Source organism: Passer domesticus, chromosome 1 (assembly GCF_036417665.1).
Source record: "Passer domesticus isolate bPasDom1 chromosome 1, bPasDom1.hap1, whole genome shotgun sequence".
Classification (NCBI taxonomy): Eukaryota; Metazoa; Chordata; class Aves; order Passeriformes; family Passeridae; genus Passer; species Passer domesticus.
Genome location: NC_087474.1, coordinates 132,542,606 through 132,565,036, shown reverse-complemented (window position 1 = coordinate 132,565,036; position 22,431 = coordinate 132,542,606). Strand labels below are relative to the sequence as shown.

The window sequence follows — 22,431 nt, the reverse complement described above, 5'->3', positions numbered from 1 at the left end:
AAACTGGACTTGAGGGAGAGAGCTTTGAGCCTCTGGGCTGTGTCATCCCAAATGGTGGAGAAAAGGTGCAGGAAGTGTCATGTTCAGGTCTCCCCAGGGAATGAATAGCTGAGAAGTTCTGCAGGTGAGCCACTTTGGGTGTTGAGCTGTTCTTTGTTCTCAGGAATGCTGTACAGCTCCCTGGGAGAAACCCTCCCACCTCTGAATTTCACAGGGTTTTAAATTCATGGGTCAGATGACAATCAGGAAGACCAGATGCCTGTTTGTGCTTCCCCACTCCCCCCTCCCTTAGCAGATGAGATGAGCCAGCGTGGGAGGCTGTACCTGCTATCCAAGCCATTTTTTGTTCCTTTTTTTGAGGTTGGTTCAAATGAAGGAATGAAGGAGCCGGTTGACATTTCATTTGCAGGTCTCCCCTCCCAGGCAAACGGAGCAAAATACAAGAGCTTTTTCTCCTGCCCAGCTTGCTGTCCTTCCAGCTGAGTTCCCAGGCTCCCTGGGGCTTGTGCTCTGCATGGAGCTGACAGCAAGGGCCAGCAATCTGTCAGCTGAGCTCTGCTGCTGCCCTGCACACGACCTCACCAGCACAGACTGCATCTCACCGGCCTACTCGGGACACATCTCTCACACTTTATGCTAATTCTCTAATTCTCTAATTTATCTGTGCCATCTTCAGACCTGGACACAAGCAACTGAGGTGCACACTGTGTTCAAGAGGGGTCAGTTAAATTTTAGATGAAAAACAGTAAGGGATATTCACTGATACCAGGAATGGCTGCATACCACAGGCTTGCCACATCCATCTGTGCAGGGATAAATCTACTGACTGGAGCATGGTGATGGTGCTCCCAATTTCCAGTGAGATCCAGCTGTGTGACTTCAAGGCTGTGTTGCAGATGTGCATAAAACGCCATCTGGATATAAGGGGGCATCCAGCTATATGGAGTGGGAAGTAATATCAGCAGATGCAAAAGCTAGAGACAATGCTCTCCTGGGTATTTTTGGCTGTTGAATTTACTGTGTCACAGCTTTGGGATCCAGATCTTCTAATATTGCAATTTTTACTGGTTCTTGAGCATATCTGACAAATTCACAACAGCAATTTATCACCTACTCTGCTGCTGATAAACCTCAAGGTATAAACCTCAATGCAGTTTGATTCCCGCGGTCTTATCTTCTATAGGAATTTCTGGTTTAGGTGTAATAAAACTTATCAGTGTAAGTGTATTAGGCAATAGCCCTGGCATAGTTAATGTAGCTGATAACAGCAAAAAAAGCACAAGCATGTGCCGATCTTGCTGTAAGAGTTGAAATAACCCATCAGATATTAATTTTTCAAGACGCAAACCGCATCTATAAATGAGTGCCCACCCATCTTTCTGAGAGGAGATCAGGCTTTAGTTTGCAAACCATTTGGAGCATGAATTGTCCCTTGTCTCAGACCCCACAAGAGCAGAGCCTATCAGTGCTGTGGTTAGAAGAGCCTTCAGGCTGACTAGTCACACCACAACTTGGGTTTCTTCCATGTGAGCACTTAATTAGATTGAACTCTGCTAATTTAAGATAACAAGATAAGGTTAGCCCAGTTAAGTGTTTGTGGCGATTTTATCTGCTATCAGCGGTAGGCTTTGTCTTTTTCTCTTACGTGTGTTTGACTTGCAATTCCCCAGGAGGAGTTATCAGCTCTCACCTGGGTGAGAAGGAGCCGGGAGCTGCAGTTCTGCAGGGGGCCCTGGAGAGAGGGCGAGTCCTGGAGCGCCCCGCAGACCTTGGGGGTACCGGTGGCCCTTCTTTAAACTGGCTGGGGCTCCTCGCCTGCAAACAGTGCTCACACACACATGCACACACGTGGGTCTAGCTAGACCCAGCTCTGCACTCTGTTTTTTTAAAAGCCTTTTGATACCATGTTTCACACTCTATGAAGTGAAGACAAAGACAAAAAGATTCCGTGATTCAGCGGAAGCTGAGATTTCCGTCTTATCAGCTACTTTCAAGATAACTGTTAAAGAAGTAAAAAGAGGGCGGGGATGTAAAATCATAGAACTGAATATTTTCTAAAGTTCCAGGGATTTCCAAGGTAGGAGCAGAGCTTGTGTCCCAGAGAGGGGAAGCCTGTGGCTCTGACCCACGCAAGGGCACGGGATGGAGGAAAGTTGCTCCCCTAAGCCAGGGAATTGCTGATCCCAGAGTAGCTGCTGTTTCTGTCTCAGCAATCCTGGAAACAGCCACCAAGATTTCCTCCAGAAGCTGGAGATGGGAGATGCTCCCAGATGAGCAGCATCTCCTGGTTAGTGACGTGCCACTGGGAGCGCACATCTGCACCTCTGTGCTGGTGCTGGTGACCCGACACTCAAGAGATGAGGACAAACCAAAAGTGCTCTGACTGCTGCTTGTGGTCTCATTGCATCTGCCTGGAGCTGCAGTAGGAGCAGCAGCATTTCCCTAAGCTCCATTTGCATTTTATAGGAGCTGACTTCAACCTGCTCCATGGTTTGGAAGGCAGAAGGGAGAATAAGGATACAGGGCTCAGGTAACACTCTTCCTCTGTCAAGAGCAATGAAGATGGAATGAATCAGCATAGATAAGAGAAAAGCTATTTTTCCTTCTTTGTTCTTGTTATATTTATTCTCATTAGTATTATTCTCAGTAGTATTACAACAAATTAATATAATCATATAACATTAACATATATAATAGCTATTATATTTGTTGATAGTTATTATATAAGATATAATAATAAATAATTAGTATAATTATTAACAGTATTAGGCAGAAAAACTATATACCTGAAAAAACTTCCTCTCCTGAGAATGGTGACTTCACATCCAAGTACAGTGAGAAACGCTGAAGGCATGCAGGGAAAATGTCCTCCCTTCTGTTGTGTGCTATCTTATAATAATAACTTGGGACTTCAAGTATGGACCATAACCTCCCTCAGTCCTGTACAAAATAAACACTGAAAAGAAACAGTCTCACCCTATATATGTGTCTATAACCTGTGTATAAGGCATCCGTCCTACAGAGAAAGGATGTTGTTTTGGAAAGCTACCACTGTGCCTTGATTTTAAGTATCATAGTCAGCTGAATACTTACACATTATTTTATTACAGTTCTGGAATTTGTTCAAGTTAGCCTTTCCAGCTTCTCCTCATCCTGTGATTCATGCAGGTGTCACAGCACATTTAGAAATCAGTCCTATCTGAGGTCAGCCTATCTATAAAATTAGCTACTTGGCAGATGTTGGCACCTCAGCTATTGTAAATGACCTACTGCTGATCACTGATAACACATATAACATCCAAGATAATTTTGTTATGCTAAAGCTTACTACTTCTTCTTCTTTGTTCTGCCTTTCTGAGTTAGAATCTGCAAAAATACCTGAATACTGTAATGCTTTTTTTTCCCTTGTCTCTATAGTTTCTTGACATTCTCATCTTCATAGGTTTTTTTCAGATGTGGCTGACAGGGGTCTTGACTCACAAGTTATCCACTTCTCTCCAGCTGGTGTCCATGACCTCCAAGTGTGCCTCTCCCCTTTAAACATAGACATTGAACTTTTTTAAATGTTTTCAAAAGGTTTGGATTTTAACCACCAGCAGATGCAGTGATCAGTGATCATTTAGTATCCACATTTTGAGACTAACTTCAGTAAATGGCAGTAGCATGGACAGATTATCTATATAATGTATTGTCACTATCAAATTTATCCAACACTAATCAGATATCTGTGATTCTGTACTCATTAGTTCATTGGTAAATGGAGCTGTGCTGCCAGATAACATTCTCTTTTTTGGCTATAAAACAGTTTAACATTTAGGTCCATGTTTGGCACTGGGATATTGTAGCTCAGAGAAAAAGTTGATGCTGTAAACTGGTGGTGCTGACTGAAATGAATGCTCCCCCTGCTCCTCTCTTTGTTTGCACTGAATGGCACCACCACAGAAGCAGCAGCCAGGGAGCATCGAGAAACAGCCACAACTATTCTGTATGTGCAGCAAAATGCTATGCTGAGAATAAATATTTGTCATACCCTACAGGTCCTACAAAGAAATTAGTGCTACAGCTGGATTTTCCCCATATTTATGTACCACAGCCCCATGTAAATTTTTAAGAAAGTTTCCAGCATGTTCCCCTGAAACATGAGAATGGGGGTCTATAATATTAAATATTAACATAGGACCTGGGTATTAATGTTTGACCTTATCATTAATCTAAAATTGGATATTTAATAAACATCATGAGACAGGGAAATCTCTTCTAATAGCATCTTGAATATTTAAAGTGCAGCTTCCCCTGCTCCATTTCCTGCAATGAGCTTTCACCATAGCCTGTGCAAGTATTTGTCTAAAACATGAACTTCATGCCAGCTCTCTTTAATCTTTTAAATATTGCTGGTAGCACATTTTTTAGTACATCAGGTCTTTTTAGGTCCCCCTTGCTATCTCATCTCCTCTCCTCTCCTCTCCTCTCCTCTCCTCTCCTCTCCTCTCCTCTCCTCTCCTCTCCTCTCCTCTCCTCTCCTCTCCTCTCCTCTCCTCTCCTCTCCTCTCCTCTCCTCTCCTCTCCTCTCCTCTCCTCTCCTCTCCTCTCCTCTCCTCTCCTCTCCTCTCGTGAAGAGACAGTTCCTGGCACCTTTAACTTACAGTAATACAGTTGCAAACAGCATTCCCAGTTTAGGATGCCATTGAAAGCATTTAGCTTTTGCCCCTGAGCTGGGCCTGTGTTAGCTTCTGTGTAAGTAATAGGTTTGTCTCCATCAGCACGGGCAGAAGATGAGCTTGGACTCAATGCCAGCTTGGGACAATTGCAGAATACAGCGTGGCTTTTTCTGTCTTCTCCTTCCTCTGAAATATTCCCTCTGTGTTCCCTTTCTGACAGCTTTCTGCGTGTTTCACTACCAATTTAATCCTGAAGCAGAAGAAGACAGATGTGGTGAGATGTTTCTGGTGAAGCCTTGGTATGGAAGGCAGCAATGGCACCATTTTTCTGCAAAGCTGCATGAGTACCACAGGGTGAGCACACACAGCATGGTCAGAGGTGTGTGAGCCCTGCCCTGTGGAGATGTGGAAGTGCCAGCTGCTACTCACAAACCTAGAGGGGTGTGTCAGCTCTTGGAGCTACTGTAATGAGTTATGCACTAAATGGACACACCTGAGAGCCAGGACATCATCCAGAGGGATCTGAATGAGCCTGAGGAGTGAGCCCGTGTGAAACTGGTAAGAGAAAACCAGGCCAAGCACAAGGCTGAATCTGGGTCAGGGCTGCCCCTGGTGTCAACACAGGCTGGGGGATGAACAGATTGAGGGCAGCCCTGCTGAGAAGAATGTGCTGGTGGATGAAGAGCTGGGTGTGAGCCGTGTGTGTGCACTCAGAGCCCAGAAAGCCAGCCATGTCCTGGCCTGCATCCAAAGAACCCTGGCCAGCAGGTCAAGGGAGGTGACTGTGCCCCTCTGCTGCAGCCTGGTGGGACCCCACCTCCAGTGCTGCATCCAGCTCTGGGGTCATCTGCACAAAAACCCCATGGGCTTGTTGGAGCAAGTCTAGAGGAGCGTCCCTAAAATGACTGGAAGGCTTGAACACCTTCTCTATGTGGAAAGGCTGGGAGAGTTGAGGTTGTTCAGCTTGCACAAGACAATACTCCAGGGAGAGCGCATTGCAGCCTTTCAGTACTTAAAGGAAGCTTTTAAGGAAGATGGGGACAGACTTTTTAGCATGGGCTATTGTGATAGGACAAGGGTAATTTGAAATAAAAGGGGGTAGATTTAGACCAAATATAAGGGAGATTTTTTTTTTTTTTGGTAATGTGAGTGGTGAGGCACTGGAACAGGTTGCTCAGAGAAGTTGTGGGTGACCCATCCCTGGAAATATTCAAGGCCAGACTGGATGAGGCTCTGAGCAACCTGGTCTGGCTGAAGACTTCCCTGAATATTACAGGAGTGTTTGGACTAGATGACCTTTAAAGCTCACTTCTAACCCAAAATATTCTGTGATTCTATGAAATGACGAATGTCATTGCATGATTAATGTCTGTGACCTTCTCATGAGATTGCTTGGGTGGAATAGCTTGTTGAAACTATATTTTGATAACTTCCCTCCTGTACAAAACCATGGACTTCATTGGTAAAAATTGGTGCTTTTTATTAAAGCCTAGTTAGTCCTGTAGTGAATTTAATAATATTAATGCAGCTGGCCTAAAAAGGTGTATGAATTTTCATTTCTTTCTCCTACTGGCTGGCCTTGCCAGTATGGTGAGCAATGTGGTAGAAGGAGCACTGGCTAATTGTCTTATTCTAACAGAACTTGTTCACCTTACTTAGATAAGGCAAGCTTTTGGTAAAGACTGCACCGAGCTCTCGATACAAAATAACTGCTTAGCTAGAGGATGACAGTGGAGACTGAAAAGCAAGAGCTCAGTGCCAGATGAAAGCCTTGAGGAGAGGATTAGTGCGTGTGACTCATGGCAGTAAATCCAGCCCAGTGTTTAGTGTGGGCTCAACCATAAGAGTGTCCCCTGCAGGTTCCCCAGTCATCTTTGCAGCCTTGGGTTACCAGGGTTGTTAGCCCAGTTGCAGTCTTCCTTGGCCAGTCTCCACTGCTTCTCCCAAAAGTTCCAGCGCCTGTAGTGGGGATCATGCAGCTCCCTGCACCTCCTCTTTCCTGGGGTGCTCTGGGGGAAACACGAAGCAGAAGCATAGGAAAAGGGAGACGATGAGCTGGGTATGGCCATCCCCGAGGCAGAGGAGTGCACTGGCATTAGTGTCAGTGTTTGTGCTGATGCTGGCACAGAGCCCTGGCTTCCACCGCCGCGACCCCGCAGCAGCGCTGCACGCGTGCCATGGGAGGAGGCCACGGGAGAACCACCAAAATAAACACGAGCAGAGAGGGATTACTGCAGCATAGAAAAATCTTTGTGGCTGATTTTAGCAGTGGAAGACCACAACAGCAGTCTAGTTACATCCAGGAAGGAAGTGTGTCACATGCAGAGATCTTTATGCACAGACAAGCAGTTCGGAGTGGGAAATGCATAATATAAATAGCTCCTTAAAGTCTGGGCTGGTGCAAGTTCACCTGGACATCTATCCTAAAAATGCTTAGAAAGTAGTTCTAAAAACACCATGTGCAGTTGCTGTGGGATAAACTGAAGTTTAAACCTCCATTATGTTCCTGTAAATGAACATTAAATTAGTGAGATGAGCACCAGTCCACTAAAAGAAAGAAAAGAAACTCCTTTCTTTGCTCCTAAGACTGACTAAGGTGAGAATGGAGACACATTCACACACAGAACTGTACATAAACTGTGGAGTTTGAGTAAGGGAAATGAGATCAGTAACAGTTGTTAGCTATGAGTCATCCCCTCACAGTTTTTTGGAGCATGGGAGTGAGCAGCATGTTCCAAGCAATATGCTTACTGGAGTAAAAAATTCAGTCACCACGGCCTATTTACATCAAACAATATTATTGTGGCTATGGCCTCCAGGGAAGAACTGAGCTGAAACCATAATGCAACTTTTGATAGCAAATAAAAGTAAATAGAATGACTGAGAGGAAAACTAATTTAATGAATGTAGTTTATTTAAATATTTATAGAAAAAATTTTGCTCCAGTATGTGTTCTACTGAAGGCAAAATGTGGCTCTCCCCTGTTTAAATTATGAGGCAAGTAATAGTTAATTTAAACTAAAAACGGTTATTATTAGATCCTGTAGAGTTTATTGCAATATCTAATTTCTAGATGGCTGTTTTCTTTCTTCTGCATATGGAATGCAGAGCTAAGCACCCCAGCTTCCTTTGTGGTGTATCAGGGAAGGAGAGGGATGCAGAAAGAATAAGAAACTGCATACTTATTTGCTGGGCTTTTTTGTCAGCTGCAATTTATTTTGAACCTGCAGCTTCTTTGTTCCTACACATCACTTCTCTTCTAATCTAAATTTAATCTATTTCAAGCAGTCCTTTTCCTTGCCAACATTAGTGTTTTAGTTAAGGGATGTGCTTTTGAAACAGATTGTCCAGTTGTCCTCACCTACTGCATCTGGTGTTGCATGCTTGGAGTCTGTAAGCTAGATCCCTTTCAGATTAAATTAAACCATGACATTCTCCAGGAGCACATTTGAGGTGTGTGAAACACTAGTGCATGTTCAGCCCACTGGACCAGATGAGCTGGTCTTAAGTAACCCTCCTAAAAAGCACCTAATGTAGAAGTCAGGCTTTCAGCATGAGCTGTTTCATTCTGCTGTTCCTTCCTATAATGCTGCATTACTTGTGGTGCAGACAGAGCCCTTCTCTCAGGTCACTGCAGGCTGCCTGGACTGAAATGTTTTTCTGCTTCCCATTTACCACTGGCCCACAGCGAGTTCTCACCTTCACCAGCATTCAGTTGCCTCTCTGGAAATCATATGAAAAAAACCTCTCTATAAAGTGCAAATCCAATATTAGCAGGCAGCTGACACGTAGTGAAAACAAGTCATATGGTTATGGAAATAAAAGTGAGAACCAGCACTTCATTGATTTGCAGGAAAAACTTCTTTAAAAGTTCAATATGTGTCTGCTTCACATCTCCTTAGGGCCATAATCACTCATATTTTGAACTCTCCTAAAAACCTGGTAACACAGCTGCACGTGAGAGAACAGATTTCTGGCAAATCCTGGCTACCCTGCATCAGTCCAGGCAGGCATTTCTGAGATACCTGGATGTGACTGTCCACGACTAGATTAGCACTGTGAATATGCTGTGTAGCTGAATGCCTGCCTGGCTCAGAGGATCAGGGTGTGCAGGGGATTTGTGTCCCAGAGCACTCCTACTGCCAGCCTGGCAGGTCCTCCCCTGTGTCCCAGCTGTCATTTCCCATGTGAAGAATCACACTCAGTGGGATGGAGAGGCAGAGCTCTTGTTGGGAGCCCACCCTGTGGGTGTGCAGGGCGTGCTCAGAGCAGAGGGTGTCCCCCATGCAGGAGAGGGACACAGTGCAGATCCTGATCTCTCAGGCTCGGGCACTTCGGTGTTAGGCTGAGCTGCTCTCCACTGCCAAGGCAGAGCAGCACCACAGTCTGCTCTGAGGAAACACTTTAGGTGTTTGCAACAGGATAAACAGGCAAGGAAATGGAAGCAGCTCCTGAAATTAGGAATTTCCTCACATAAGCAGAGTGGAGCAGGTTGCCATGAACATAATTTCAGGGCACCTGAAGTTTCTGAACAGAAACCTCTTTGAACTCACCGCATTTTAGCAATGCAGGGGGAAGTACAGAATAATTAGTGTGCAGCAATACAATCTTCTGCTTATTTCAAATAATTTTCCATTGTAAAATTTCTCTTGAGTACTGTCCTTAAATTACCATACACACAAGTGATTTAAAGCCTATCTTACTGCTCTAATAGAGGCTATTTACATTTGAAATCAAATAACCTTCTATAGGCAAAAGGCAGAGACCTCATTAAGAACAGTGGGTAATCTATGTAGGGTTTCTCCAAGTCAAATGGAAAGAGAAAAACAGCCTCTGAAGGCCATGACAGCTCAAAATGGTAGGAACTTACATAATACATTGCATATAGTGTATCAGGAGCTAAAACTTGGCCTGATGGGATGAATTGCGAATGCTGAGGAAAGCACACTGGCTGCTGAAAGCATATGAGAGGCTGGAAGCCAGGAAAAAAATAAGGAAAAGTAATGGAGAGAGTTGTCCTGGGACAGATCTCCTGGAGACAGAAAATTTGGGCAAGCAGAGCTGAGAGGAAAAGCTGTCTTGAAAAGAGTGAGCAATACAACTGTGTGCTGCTCATTTCCAGGTTGTTTTGGGGACATAGGCATGCATGCACTTCCCTGTAAACAAACAGGACTGCACAACCAAGAATAACCTTACTTATATAATCTCCTCTTGCTAGAAATAAACCCACACTGCCATTGAGTATTGGCTGACTGAAACTAAGCAGTCACATAAAATGAGCAGGTTTGAACCAAAACAGTCATATAACATGAGCAGGTTTGGACAGCCAGCTCCTGCTGCATCAGCTCTTTTGCTGTACCTGGCCCTTCATGCACAGGAATGCAGATGGAGGAGGGTCCCATGTCCCTGGGAAGTGACATGTCTGGTGAACCAACCCACCTCTGACCAACATCTTAGCTCTGAAAATGGTGGCTCCTGATTGCATATTGGATATGCAGCCAGACAATCCAGCCCAGGACTGTCTCCAGGGAGAAGGAAGTTACAGGGTCAGCTGAGCACTCTGACAGTGCTTCTGAAGCCAAGTGTGTATTCCTGCAGTGTCACTGATCTAAAGGAAGAGCTCGGTTTTAAAGCCTTGGAGTGCAGCCAACAGGGAATCTTTCTGTGACAATGATCCTCCTGTAGCTCCTCACAGATGACACATTTCCCTGGGCAGGCAGGATGCTGGAGGTGTAGTCCTAAACATTACTTTCAGCAAGCCATGAGAGATACACAGAATTTCCTGTGGAAGATTGAGGTTTTTTGGGTAGGCTTGTTAGGGTGCATGGCATTTAACATATTTTACAATGGTCTTTTACAACAGAAGGGTGAGAACAGAAATCTAGCTAATTTAGGAGTAAGCTTGCTGCATTTGTGCAGGGACTTGGATGATGTGGTTGCTGTAATAGCAAAGGGCTGGCCTCAGCCTGTTTAAAGCACCCCCACGGTCCTCCTGCTGCAGTGTGTTTGAGGCTAAGCTTTCTGGCAGTTTACATGGTCTTGACCTTTAATATCACTTGGAGATCACTATTTTCAGGTGCCACAATACTCATGTTGTGTAATACAACTTGATGGCACAGGCAGGAAGCTGGGCTCTCACACAGGCATAACCTTGTTACCTCACAAGAATTAGGACCCACTAAAAGTATGGTAGGGACTTAAGGGGGTGTTTCCTGAGCATTGGAGGAGAACCTCACACTGAGGTCATCTTGGAACAGCTGTAAAACTTGCCCCCTCAAACTTACCTCAGTCCTGTGGTCTGAGAAGCAGAAAACTGTCCAGTAAGCAATAAACTGCATCTTCTGTAATCCCTGTAGCTCATGCCTCCTCCATGGTTATCAAACACTGCAGCTCTTTCCTTGCTTATAAACTCCAACACTGATAACTGAACCCCAAAATGTTGTTTTCCTGAGAGATTCCTGTGCAGATTTGGGCTGTGCTACTGCTTGGTTTTGACACCAACCACCTAGCTCCCCAGATGATGAGCTCTGCATGTGTTTACAGAAGTTTAGCACCATTTGATTCCTCTGCATCTGCCACAGGTACTGGGTTTGTGCCTGCTTAGCAGCTCCCTCCACTGGCTCTGCCCATTCCCCACCCAGCGTGGGAGGCAGGTCTGGCTTGCCCCTTGTTTTTGCACGAGCACCAGCAGAGCTGTGAATGCACATTCCCAAGGGCACCGTGCACAAGGAAAGGAAACAGCAGAAGGGCACTTGGCTGTGGGATGTGCACCCTACCTACTCCTGCTGCTCCAATCCAAGTGTTTGCCCCATGGCTCTGTCCTCCATCCCAAGATGTGATGCTAGATAATTCCCACGGGATCCATATGGAGCTGTGTCACTCCCAGGCTGAGAACCCCCAACTGGGGCTGTGAGCACACATCAGAAATACAGTTCAGGATGGGTTGCATTAGGATGACAAGTTAAAGTCTTGGAGACAAACAAAGCAGGAGGTCCACAGCCTATGCTACATCCCCTCAAAATTCCCTGCCTCATACCAGGGGCTGCTTGGCCACTTCCCAGCCTTAGACCCTGCAAATCCTGATCCCGCATTTCTGCACAAGCAGCTTTTGAAAGCAGGTAACAAGGCTGCTACTGCAGCCTTTCGGGTGGGCTGTCAGGGAATTTCAGGGGCTGCAGCTTGAGCATGGTCTGCCAAGCAAGTAGTCAAGGCATCAAGGAACCAGTTGGGACAGCCCTTGCAGAATGTTTTCCTGCCTGCTCTGCTGTCCTTATGCCTGCCAAGGTGGCACAGTGCCTGCCAGCCTGCTGCCAACCCCCTGTCACTGCCAGCCCAGCCAGTGCTACTGCCACGGGGCACCCACTTCTTGCTACATATTCACTCACTCCTTTATGGAGGTGTCTGTAACATGTTCACACTCTGGTCTCTTTGGTCAAAGTCTTCTGTGCTTAGAAAATAAATACCCAACAAATTCTTTGTGCAGCCCTGGGAGCATTTATCCAGAACTAGAGATGGTGAAGGGAACTATGCCATACCAAAACTATACTGCAAACATACTTTGTCCTGCTCCTACCTGTACCACATTCCTTTGAATGCCTGAGATAAAATCTTGTCCCATGTGGGAAATCTGGAGCATCCTGATCTGTACAGACTCCAGTTTAGGCTGAACCTCTGAGGTGGATGACCTCTGTAGCTGACATGTAGGTCAACACAAACGCATTCAGGTTTTGTGGTCACTGCACTGGAACTCCAGTGCAGCTCCTTGCCAGTATGGGGCATCACCTTTATCCCCCTGACCTTCTGCAAGAACTTCGTGCACAGTGCTCACCTGTGCTCCATGTGTGTGGTACGAATAAGTCAGAGTCTTGGAGGAAATGATACCTGAAGGGCCTTGCAAGGTAACTTGCAAAGACTTATGAGAAAAGTATCATGCTAAAGAGCACGGGATTTGCCCAGGAGCTGCAGTTCAGTGCTTCTCCAGTGGCACCCTCTGGTTGACCTCTCAGAGCACTACAGATATGACTCATGATTGCTCACAACACCAGTCATCAGCAGGGGGATTCCTTAGGTGTACTTTCATTTGCTGTGCCAGGTTACTGCTCTGCAGAACTACCAAGGTCTTGGCACTCAGAAAACCTGAAGAAATTTAAAGCTTTCTTCAAACATACTGGCCAAACTATGCATGCTGAATATTCACATGGCTCAGGCTGTTTCAGGGGTGACTGTGCAAGCCATATGCTGGGTATAAGTTCTCTTGACAAGCCCCAGCAGAATGTATTTTAGTTTCAGGCTCAGCAAACTGTTACTGACATAATTCAGTCAAAATACAACATGATCTAAAGGAATATCACTGCCTGCTCACTTTCAGGGTAACACCCCTTGTCATTTGGCCATGAGCAGGTTATCTTGGGAAAACCCCAGATGTTTCAAAGAAAACTAAAAGTCATGCCCACATGATATAATAACTTTCAGAGAGATTGAACTGGGGAAGTTTTACCTGGGTCTTGCCCAGGCTAGTCTGTCTCAAGACCAGATGTCCTTTTCCCCACAGATGTCTCCAAGGCAGCTATTTCCAGATCTATCTTTCCTTAACTGTATTCATGTAGTTAGAGCTGTAAAAGCCAGGTGGGTCAAATTCCTATGGTCAGACATTGCCATAATGACTTTCAACTTTGTGCTTTACCTCACCCCCTGAAAATCCTACAGGGAAGAGTTCTTAGTAAAAATCTCTTGTCTGCTGGAAGTGGGATGGACTCTTATACCAGCAGCACAACTGTCCAAGCCTGCTCACCACCTGGAAGGCAGACAAATAAAAGGGGGTTGGAGAAGGAGACAAGGCACACACATTTAAATGAGTTCTTTGATATAAATGACCTCTGAGGAAGATCTGTTTGAATTTAGTTGGAAGAGGTCTTATTTTCTACAGGGTCCTCTATGGAGACCCACTGACCATTCAGGTGTGTCCACAAGGACAGTGATAGTGTTTGCTGCTCCATGAAGATCTCTGGTGTGTGCAGCAATGAATCTCTTATTTTTAACATAAATGGAACCCATTTTTAACACCCTGCTTAATCGTACATTTATGGCAAAAGAATGACTTTAGCAGAGGATACAAAATGCTATATTTAGAGACAGACTTGTCTGTCATTTGGAGGACTCTAAGTAATGAAGCTGTCACCTTAGACCCTCATCCCTCAGGAAAATGGGCAGCTGCACCAAGCCTGCAGACAAGAAGTGGTGACAAGACCAGCTCTTGCCAGGCAGGTCTAGATAAAGAGTTCTTCCATCAGCTTCACATCACTGGAACGAGAAGAGAAGGAGAGAGGAAATCTGCCCATCCTAACAGAGAGCGCTGATGTCATGGCTGTGACACCATTTGCTTCAAAAAAGGGATAGAAAGCAAAATCATAGGGACATTTGAGTTTGTGGATGCAATCCTTCATTGTTGGTGATTGTTACATCACAGTTTTACCAGAAAGAGATATGAACAAATCCACAGAGGTCACACATTATTATTGGCTTCATTATAGGAAAATCCCTTTTTGAGCAGTAGGTTGCAACTTGCATATAACCATGTAATGAGTAGAGACCCAAAAAACCCCTTGTGTGTTGCAAGTAATGCTGAAATTCCCATTAATAAGTGGCAGGTAAGGAGACTGAAAATGCACTTTCATTGAAAACAAATGTTAATTCTCAGTTCCATAGTTAGCACTATGAGTGACAACAGTGACATGAGGAACAGATTGAATATAAATGGAACATGACCAACAGCAACATTTGAAGTGGCTTCTAAAAATGGGAACAGGAACTACAGAAGGTCAAGCAAAAAAGCTCAGTACTTTCCTGATGATGTATTACTACCACATAAAATAGGCTTAAGCCACAAAAAAATGTCAAGTGTGCACAGCACAGGCAAGCCTTCTGTTGAACTCTCGGCTGAAACAAAGGTCTCATTTAGGCAGAAAGAATTTCTGTCAAAACAAACACCCCCAGTGTTACCTATCTTCCTGGGCATCTTTAATGGCCTTGGATTTCTAAACACAGGCCAGGAGCCTGTGAATAGCACAAGGAGGACTGTGTTCACCAGAAAGAGAGTGAAGCATCAGTCTGACAAACCTTCTGTCATGCTGCAGGACCAAGAGAGAAGATGCCTTTTCCTCCTCTAACTTTACAGGTATTCCATTGACTGAGGAACCTAGAGATAACCCCAGATATCATATGATCACCCAGGACAGTAAATAATCCTCCCTACTCAAGTCACTCATAGGCTGGAATCTTGCTTGTGCTTTGGTAGTGATGAAGAGCATAATCCTACAGCTCTGAGAGTCATTTAGTCCAACCTGGTGGAAATGCTGCCTCCTTCTGTTCTTAGCCTTCATGTAGCTCAGCTCCAAATATTTCAGTTTTATTTAGAGGCAAACAGGAGGAGCCTCATCAGAGGTTACTTAGCTCTGAGCTGTCACCTGCATCCCCTGCCTTACTGCCCATAAAACAATCCAACACAAGCACTGTAGGCTTTGGGGCAAACAAAGAACATTATTCCAGGTTCTGGTGCTGATTTTTGCTATCTTGGCACAGAGAAGCCCTCTCTCCTTCCTGTTTTGACAAAGTTTTATTTCACATGCAGCACTGACAATTATGAAAATATTGTGCTGGAATTCTGGACAGACAGCTCCAAGCAGAGAGACATTTTGAGGCTGTCCTGCCTGCTCCCCATGGGTAGCATAGAGCCCACTTACAGCTCTGGAAAATCTGCAGGGAGCTCTGGCCACTCTTCCCACTCCTCACCTGAGGGCTCTCACCCACATCTCTCACTTGGGAATCACAGAATCACATAATGGATAAGGTTGGAAGGTAGCACAGGGGGTCATCTGGCCCAGCCTCCCTCGAGCAGAGTAATCCTAGAGAAATATTAATGAATGAAATTGTTAGAACAGAGTGGAAGGGAATGCAGATCAGCCAGGACTGTTTTCATCTACTGTCCAAAAGGGGTTGTATGTGACAACCCTTAAAACCATGGAAAACACAAATAATGGATAACTTTATATTTTCAAAGCATTCCAACACATGCTCTATAAATGTCAGCTGCACCATGAAAAGGCACAGTGCTGTGTATTTGTAGCTAGATTGGGAAGTGAAGTGAAATCTAATAATTGCTACTCCAAAAAGGGGAGTCTTACTGACATACTCTTTTTGACTTACCACAAGAAAAGAAAAATGGGAAGATTGAACTGCCCAGGACACCCTCCAGACACAGTACAAGTGAAACATATTTGTTGGGCACAACATTTCAATTGTTTAATCTGTTTTGTTCTCGATTTTAACTGCCAGCAATGAAATGTGAGACTGGACTCTAAGAAGCAAAGATCAGGAAAAACCTTGAACAGTAAAGTGATTATAAATGGAGTAGAAATGGATAATAAATCACAGTGGATTAACAGCAAGAATAATGCATGAGACCTAGTGACTATCAAATTATGTGAAGTCATTTGCTGTGAAGCAATTACCTCCCACAGCATTTCCGATTCTCGCAGTAAGTGGCCAGCTCTATTGATTCAAGATACCTTAATAACGTCAGGAGCTAACAAAAGTGTTTCCATGCCTTGGGAATGTGATTTTTGTTAATGCATTACTAGCAGATACTGCCACAGAATATGGGACAAAGCAACAAGAACACAGATGAATGCAGGTTTACTACAACTGCGTTACTAGTACAAAAATGCTGAAGAATATGCTGATTAATTTATTTCCAGTTGTTAATTTATGTACAGTTGTTGCTTTAGCTTTAGTCTCAGACTTGCTATTGCCTTCAGCTGAATAATTTTAAACTGTTTTCTTTCAGGTAGAATTTTAAAGGGGAATCTCTGCACTTCTATATTTATGAAATGTTAACCTATGCTAAAAAGATGAGTTGGTATAAAGCAACTGTTTGCCAAAAAAGCCACTAAATAAATAATAAATAAATGCAACATATTATTTACTATCACCTGAAAAAAATTGACCAAGTTATCTGCTTCTGTGAGAGTATTAGGTAGCAGCTTTAAAAAAAAATGTTTACTGGTACCCAGATTAAGCAGAAAGAGATGAATTGTAATTTGCTCATCTGGTTTTTGCAGCTCTTCCCTTCAGTACAATATCTTTGCAGGCTTCAGACTTGGGCTGGGGAGCTTTATATCAATGATACTGCATGGCTCGTTGCTCTGCCAGCAAACAGGCAGATTTCAAAGCTTGAGTGTTCACATCCTTTGGGAAGCAGGCACACTGGTGGGCCCATGTGTGCCCTTACTCAGGAGCTACGTTTCTAAAGGGACATCATTGTGGTTGTTCGCGGGCTCTCTAAGGCCAAGGATGGACACAAAATGAAAGCGTAGGATTTGTCTTCTTGTTTTTGACCAAGAAAAAAATATTCTAAAAGAAAATGCTTTGGACATACATTTCAGTCACTGGACCACAGATCAGCACCTGGAAAAGTCTGAATTAAAACCCAGACTGGCAATGCCTTCTAATGAAAATGTTATTGTTCCTCTCTGCTGTAGCACTTTAGATGCTGTAAAGTCACAAAGTCAAAGCCATTAAAATATTGCACAAACAAACAGAAGATAAAACTTACAGGGGCAAATACAGTGACATCATTGTGCAAAGCCAAAATCTCTGCAAACACAGAATTCTGAGAGGATTTATCCAGCTTCAGAAAATTAGAAGTGGTGGGGAAGTTCTCATAGCCTGTACAGCTCAAATTCAACTACATCTCTTGTTGCTTGGAAGTCCAGTGGCTGAGCAGGTGAACTTATAAACTAGCTGCCACTTCAAAAACAGCCTTTCTGAAATATGGATACACTGTGGCTTAACGAGACATAGGGTATAGATTACCTTTTCTTTAGCCTTTGCCTCTGATTTCTGCAGGGAACCTGCTGCTCTGGGCTCATCCTTTTCAAGGCCTCTCTGTCCACAAGCACCACTTTGAAAAGGAGCACAGTGAAATGGGAAGGGAAAAGCAGATTGAAACGTGCTTGAGAGCATGAAAGCCACAAAGCTGCCTAAGACAGAGCATGGTGAAGCTTTAGCTGTGTTGAGACATCAGCTACAGTGGGAAACCACAAGCTACCAAGCTGCTGAGGAAGGTGGGCAGCAGGCAGTGATGAAGGCCATGTCTCCACTACACCCTGCAGTTTGCTGTAGAGTTACTTTTTAGAGCTTGAGCACCAAAGGAAAATGGTAAAATGCCTACAGATACACAAAGGGAAAACATTTAAGTCAGTCCTAAAGGTACAGCTGGAAGCCCTCTGGAAGAATTGTGCACATTCCCTCCAGCTCTGGATGTCATAAAAGACACCCCCCACCTTTCCATTGCTTGTCCATTCTTAACTGAGGCTCCTTTGTGCTCACCAGGTGTGGTCTTCAGTGGTGTCATCTTTGTGATTGTGCAGGATGTGATCTGCTTCAGGGAGTAATTACAGCTGGCGAGGAGGCTGCGCTCTGTTCCCTGAGACTTTGCTTTAAATATTGCAAAAGTTTGCTTTTAGAGCACATGAACATGGGAGGGAAAGAACTTCACTTTACACTGCAGGAAAGGCTAGAGAGTCAGTCTCTGCATTCTCCTGGGAAACAGGAAATTAAAAAAAATCATTAATAGGATAGAGTAGCAAGGCCATGCTAAATGTGACATGAAATGATCAGCAGCACGGTGTCAGCACAGCCATGGCTGAGTGTGAAACAAGAACAGGCACACATTTATTTACATACTTGCATCTGTGAAAACTATGTTTGTTTAAATGGATAATGAAAGTTATCTTGTAGTGTATTTGAATAGGGAAACCAGTATTAGCTGTGCTAATGAAATAGCACTTTTGATAATTTAAACAGCATCTTTCCTAGTCCTGCCTGGAGAAATTAAGGACTTTTGCACAGCATACTGTGGTTCTGGGGTAAAAATGCCCATGGAAAGGGTGTTGTTAAGAAGAAAAATATTTGGAGGAGAGACACTGCTGATGAAAGGAGGGAACAATTAAAACAAGGAAGAAGAGATAGAACAGAGCAGCATTCTTCTTACATCCCTTTAGAAACCTCTTCTGAGGTGCCCAGTCACTCCTTTGGGAAGTTGTTTGTCCTCTCTTGGATATGCCTGCTCTTTCACCCTCTGTCAGACTTCAGTATGGTGTCTCCCAAATCTCTCAGAAGAATGCTCTGCTGAGCATATTTCCATTTAGACACTGCTCCATTTATCCCAATGGGGATAAATGGGATACAGTGTCCAAATGGAAACATGATCCTGCTGCAGCTGAATGTATTTACAGAGAATTGAGAAAAAGGAGAGGAGAGCCCAGTTATTCCTAGGGTGACAATCATCATTGTTTATCATCAATTTGTTATTAAAAAGCCTGAAAACGGGCAGCTAGAATAGATCATCTGAAGTACTTAGTAGCACTTTTAGCTTTGATGTTTTTTCCCCTTCATCTTCTCTGCAATTTTAAAATTATTTTGCTGTTCCTCTTGAAATTTTTCACTTTTTTTCCCAGTCCTGATGAGTACATGACAGATCAGCAGGTGGTTCCTCCCCATCTACCTGGAGACAGTGGATCCAGCTGGCACCCACTGGATCTTTCCTTTGTTTTCCTTGTTCCAAGAGACTCCAAGGAGGTACAGAGCCAACAGACCTTTGGTCCAGGCACTGCTCAACCCCCAGTATCAGCCTGAGAAAGAGGAGCCTCTCAAAAGCAGGGTGTGAGGGTTAGCAGGAATGGAGGGAGGATGAATGATGGAAGAGGTATTGACACATGCACTTCCTTCAGTGGAGATGTCAGAGCTCTGTTGCTGTGGAAATATAATAGGGACAATATTTGGAGGAAAGATTATTCTGAAGCACTAGATTGCTTATTCTTCCAGTTATTTCAAGTGCTGTAATAACAGCAAATGCAAACTGTCAGCCTAAGGTGAGTGGAAGTGCAAACAAGGATCTGGAGCGCCATCAGCCGCAGCGTGGTGCCTGCTCTACCCCCAGGTAAATATATCAACCCATGTGAATGATTTATGCATTTGGACTTGCTACATTTCCTTCTCCTTTCTCCCTGCTGCCCTCACTCCCTGCAGGACTTTCACTCCTCTTTCCTGCCTGGTCTCCTGTGTTGCCTCTGGCTGCCTGCCCCTGCCTGGCCTGGCAGGGCTGGACAGGGTCCCAGGGCTCCCCAGCTCCACGGCCACCACCCCTGGGACCTCAGGAATGCTTCATAGGTGGCTGTGGAAATTTAGCAGCGTGATGGTTTTCATGGGAAGGGTGGGTTAATTAAGTCATTAAATATTTCCTTATCTGTGGCAGGAAAAATTAGAGAATTACCTTTATTGGAAGTATTAAAAAGAGCTTCTCTGCTGTTTCCTCCTTGTTTCTCTTTCACACAGACCCCAGCATTTTAAAGTACAGTTTCAAACTTTAAACTAGCTTGTGTTATGTTTTGGTTCAGCTTGTGGTTTGCTGTACCAATTCTGCTCTAGCATTTTGGAACACCCCAAAATAATTTCCTCTTTCTTCTCCTCTACTACTGCACCTGTTATCAGGAGCACGTTGGCATCTCTTCGGTTGTTTTCACCTATTTTACAAAACAGAAAGTCTTACTCATAAACATAAAAAATTTAATTTAAGCAATTAAAAAAAAAAAACAACTTAACTGGAACCCACTGCCATAATTTTAAGACTTTTCCCCCAGTAAGTAGTTTGGGGAAATGGTGGCAGATGGAGGCAGTGATGGTTTGGTTTGTTTTTCCAAAAGGGACTGAGCCTGGCTGAGTCAGTAGTGTCCAGGACTGAGCTTAAAGTGCTAAAAGGCTTTCCAAACAAGGTCTGATGAAAAAGTTGAGAACACTGTTCTTTAGAGAAGGAAAATGTTGTTCCCTATAATGGCAGAGCAGCTGAGTTTCTGTTACCTTTGAAAACAATTCAGTGCTTAGGAATACATATTGCAAGAGTTATATCATAGATTCTGCAACAAACATTTAAATTGTGCATTTTCCTTCATTATTTTGTGAAACATTCTTCTAATTTTTATTATGTTTATTAGATTCCTCTGTTGGAAAAGTGTAAAGTAATTTTCAAATAGAATTTGCAAAGATCTTAATTTTAAATTCAAATAAAATATGGTTAAAACCCCAAACTCACTGCTCTGAAAATCAGTACATGTATTTTGAGGAATAGAATGAGATACTGTGTATTTATGCAAAATTTTTAGCTCTAGTAGCTGAGACTTCACATTTTCAGACTCTCTCAAATATGAAGCTTTCTATTTTTAAAATATTGCAAAGAAAAGTTTTAAATTCCTTACAACCAAATAATTCCTGGAAACGTTAAAGAAAACACCGGTCAAGGGAACACTTTCTGTAGAATTTCAAAAACACAAAGCAAGTCTCATTGACTTGTAAGAGTTACTTAAAGCAAAAAATATCTGTACCTACATCTGGGATTTCTTGAAAAAAATCCCAACAACTAAACCCCTCCCCACTCCTCAGCTCCCCCCCCAAACTAAAACCAACAAAAAGAAACCAAATGAAGGGTGAACCTGGAAAAACCCCAGCCTTTTCAAACAACTCTGGTGTTCTTTTTGTGCAGCTATTGATCTGATGGTATTTCAAACGCTGGGGGCTTGTCAGATCCTTTGAAGTTCCTCCCCTGCTGCATTTTAGTTATAAATTTCAATTTTAGAGCGTGGTACTGCTAACCTCAGAATATTCATTATTCTCTTCCATGCTATTTTGGTACTTTATACATAAACTTAATTTCAAAATTAGGTTAAAAAGTAGCCTTTTCTATAAAGATAGCTTTCGGAGGAGTTCTTTTATTTACTTGCTTGTTTGTTTGCTCAGGGGGCTGTCTTTAGCTGGAGTTGCCAAGTCCTCTTCTCTTGCAATTAAAAGGTATGTTTGGAAGAAAAGGAAAGTATGCAGTGATGTGTTTATTCAGGAGAAAATTTTCGATTTAATTTAACAGATTATATTCTTGAAAAGGAACAGGGACAAAAATAGATCCCGAACCAAATTCTGCCTTGAGCTACATCCTGCTTAAGCACTGCCAGAGCCATGCTGGGGAGCAGGTCCCTGAGACAGGGAGGTTGTGCTGGGGTCGTGTTCCATCTCTGCAGGAACATCAGGGGAGATAAAAACCCTGCTCCAATAGCTGGGAGCACTGCCCTTTGGTCTGCTTTTCTGCCAGCTTCAACATCTGCCCCTGCCGAGGGGACGAGCTGGGGAATGTTCTCTGCACGTGTGGCACCCCCGTGGTGGGGAGGCTCCCGGGCTGTGAATGACTGTGGACACCCCGACATCCTTCCTCTGCTTCCTTCTCAGCTCCTGATCTCCATGATCACAGCAACAAGGGAAAGCTGGGGAGTGGGGAAGAGTGCAGACAATTAGCATTGGTCTTTACTCTCTCTTCTAAAAAAGTCTAAACCACAATTAAAGGATTTAAATTATTGGGAGACATAGCTGCATATTTCAGGAAATTAGGATATTCCAGTCAATTAGAAAATAAAAAAGAGAAAGGAAATAAAAGATTTCCCGGTGTTCGTCATCTGCTATGCATTGCCATGATTCAGCTTTTCCCTTTTTTGGGTGGAATGAGATGAGAATGGGGCATTTAATGTTTTTAGAGCTGGACATCCTAGATGGGGAAACTGATAACAGTGCCAGTGCAGGGGGAGGGTATTTGTCTGCTGTTCACTGAGAGAGAGCAGCAGCTACTGTTGAGGATGCTTGTGTTCAAGCTCTGCAATTCTGTAATTTTAAAAGTTTG

The 22,431-nt window shown here is 43.8% G+C and overlaps 1 protein-coding gene and 1 long non-coding RNA gene across 2 annotated transcripts in view; one reads left to right on the top strand and one right to left on the bottom strand.

Annotated features, from left to right (window-relative positions):
• Positions 1–22,431, top strand: part of TPD52 (tumor protein D52) — a 124,990-nt gene that overhangs the window by 39,740 nt on the left and 62,819 nt on the right. The gene's annotated exons all lie outside the window — the stretch shown is intronic.
• Positions 15,256–17,983, bottom strand: LOC135289600 (uncharacterized). Its single transcript, XR_010352371.1, has 2 exons — positions 17,529–17,983; positions 15,256–15,559 (listed from the first exon to the last, which is right to left on the bottom strand). It is a non-coding gene; the product is annotated as an uncharacterized LOC135289600 (long non-coding RNA).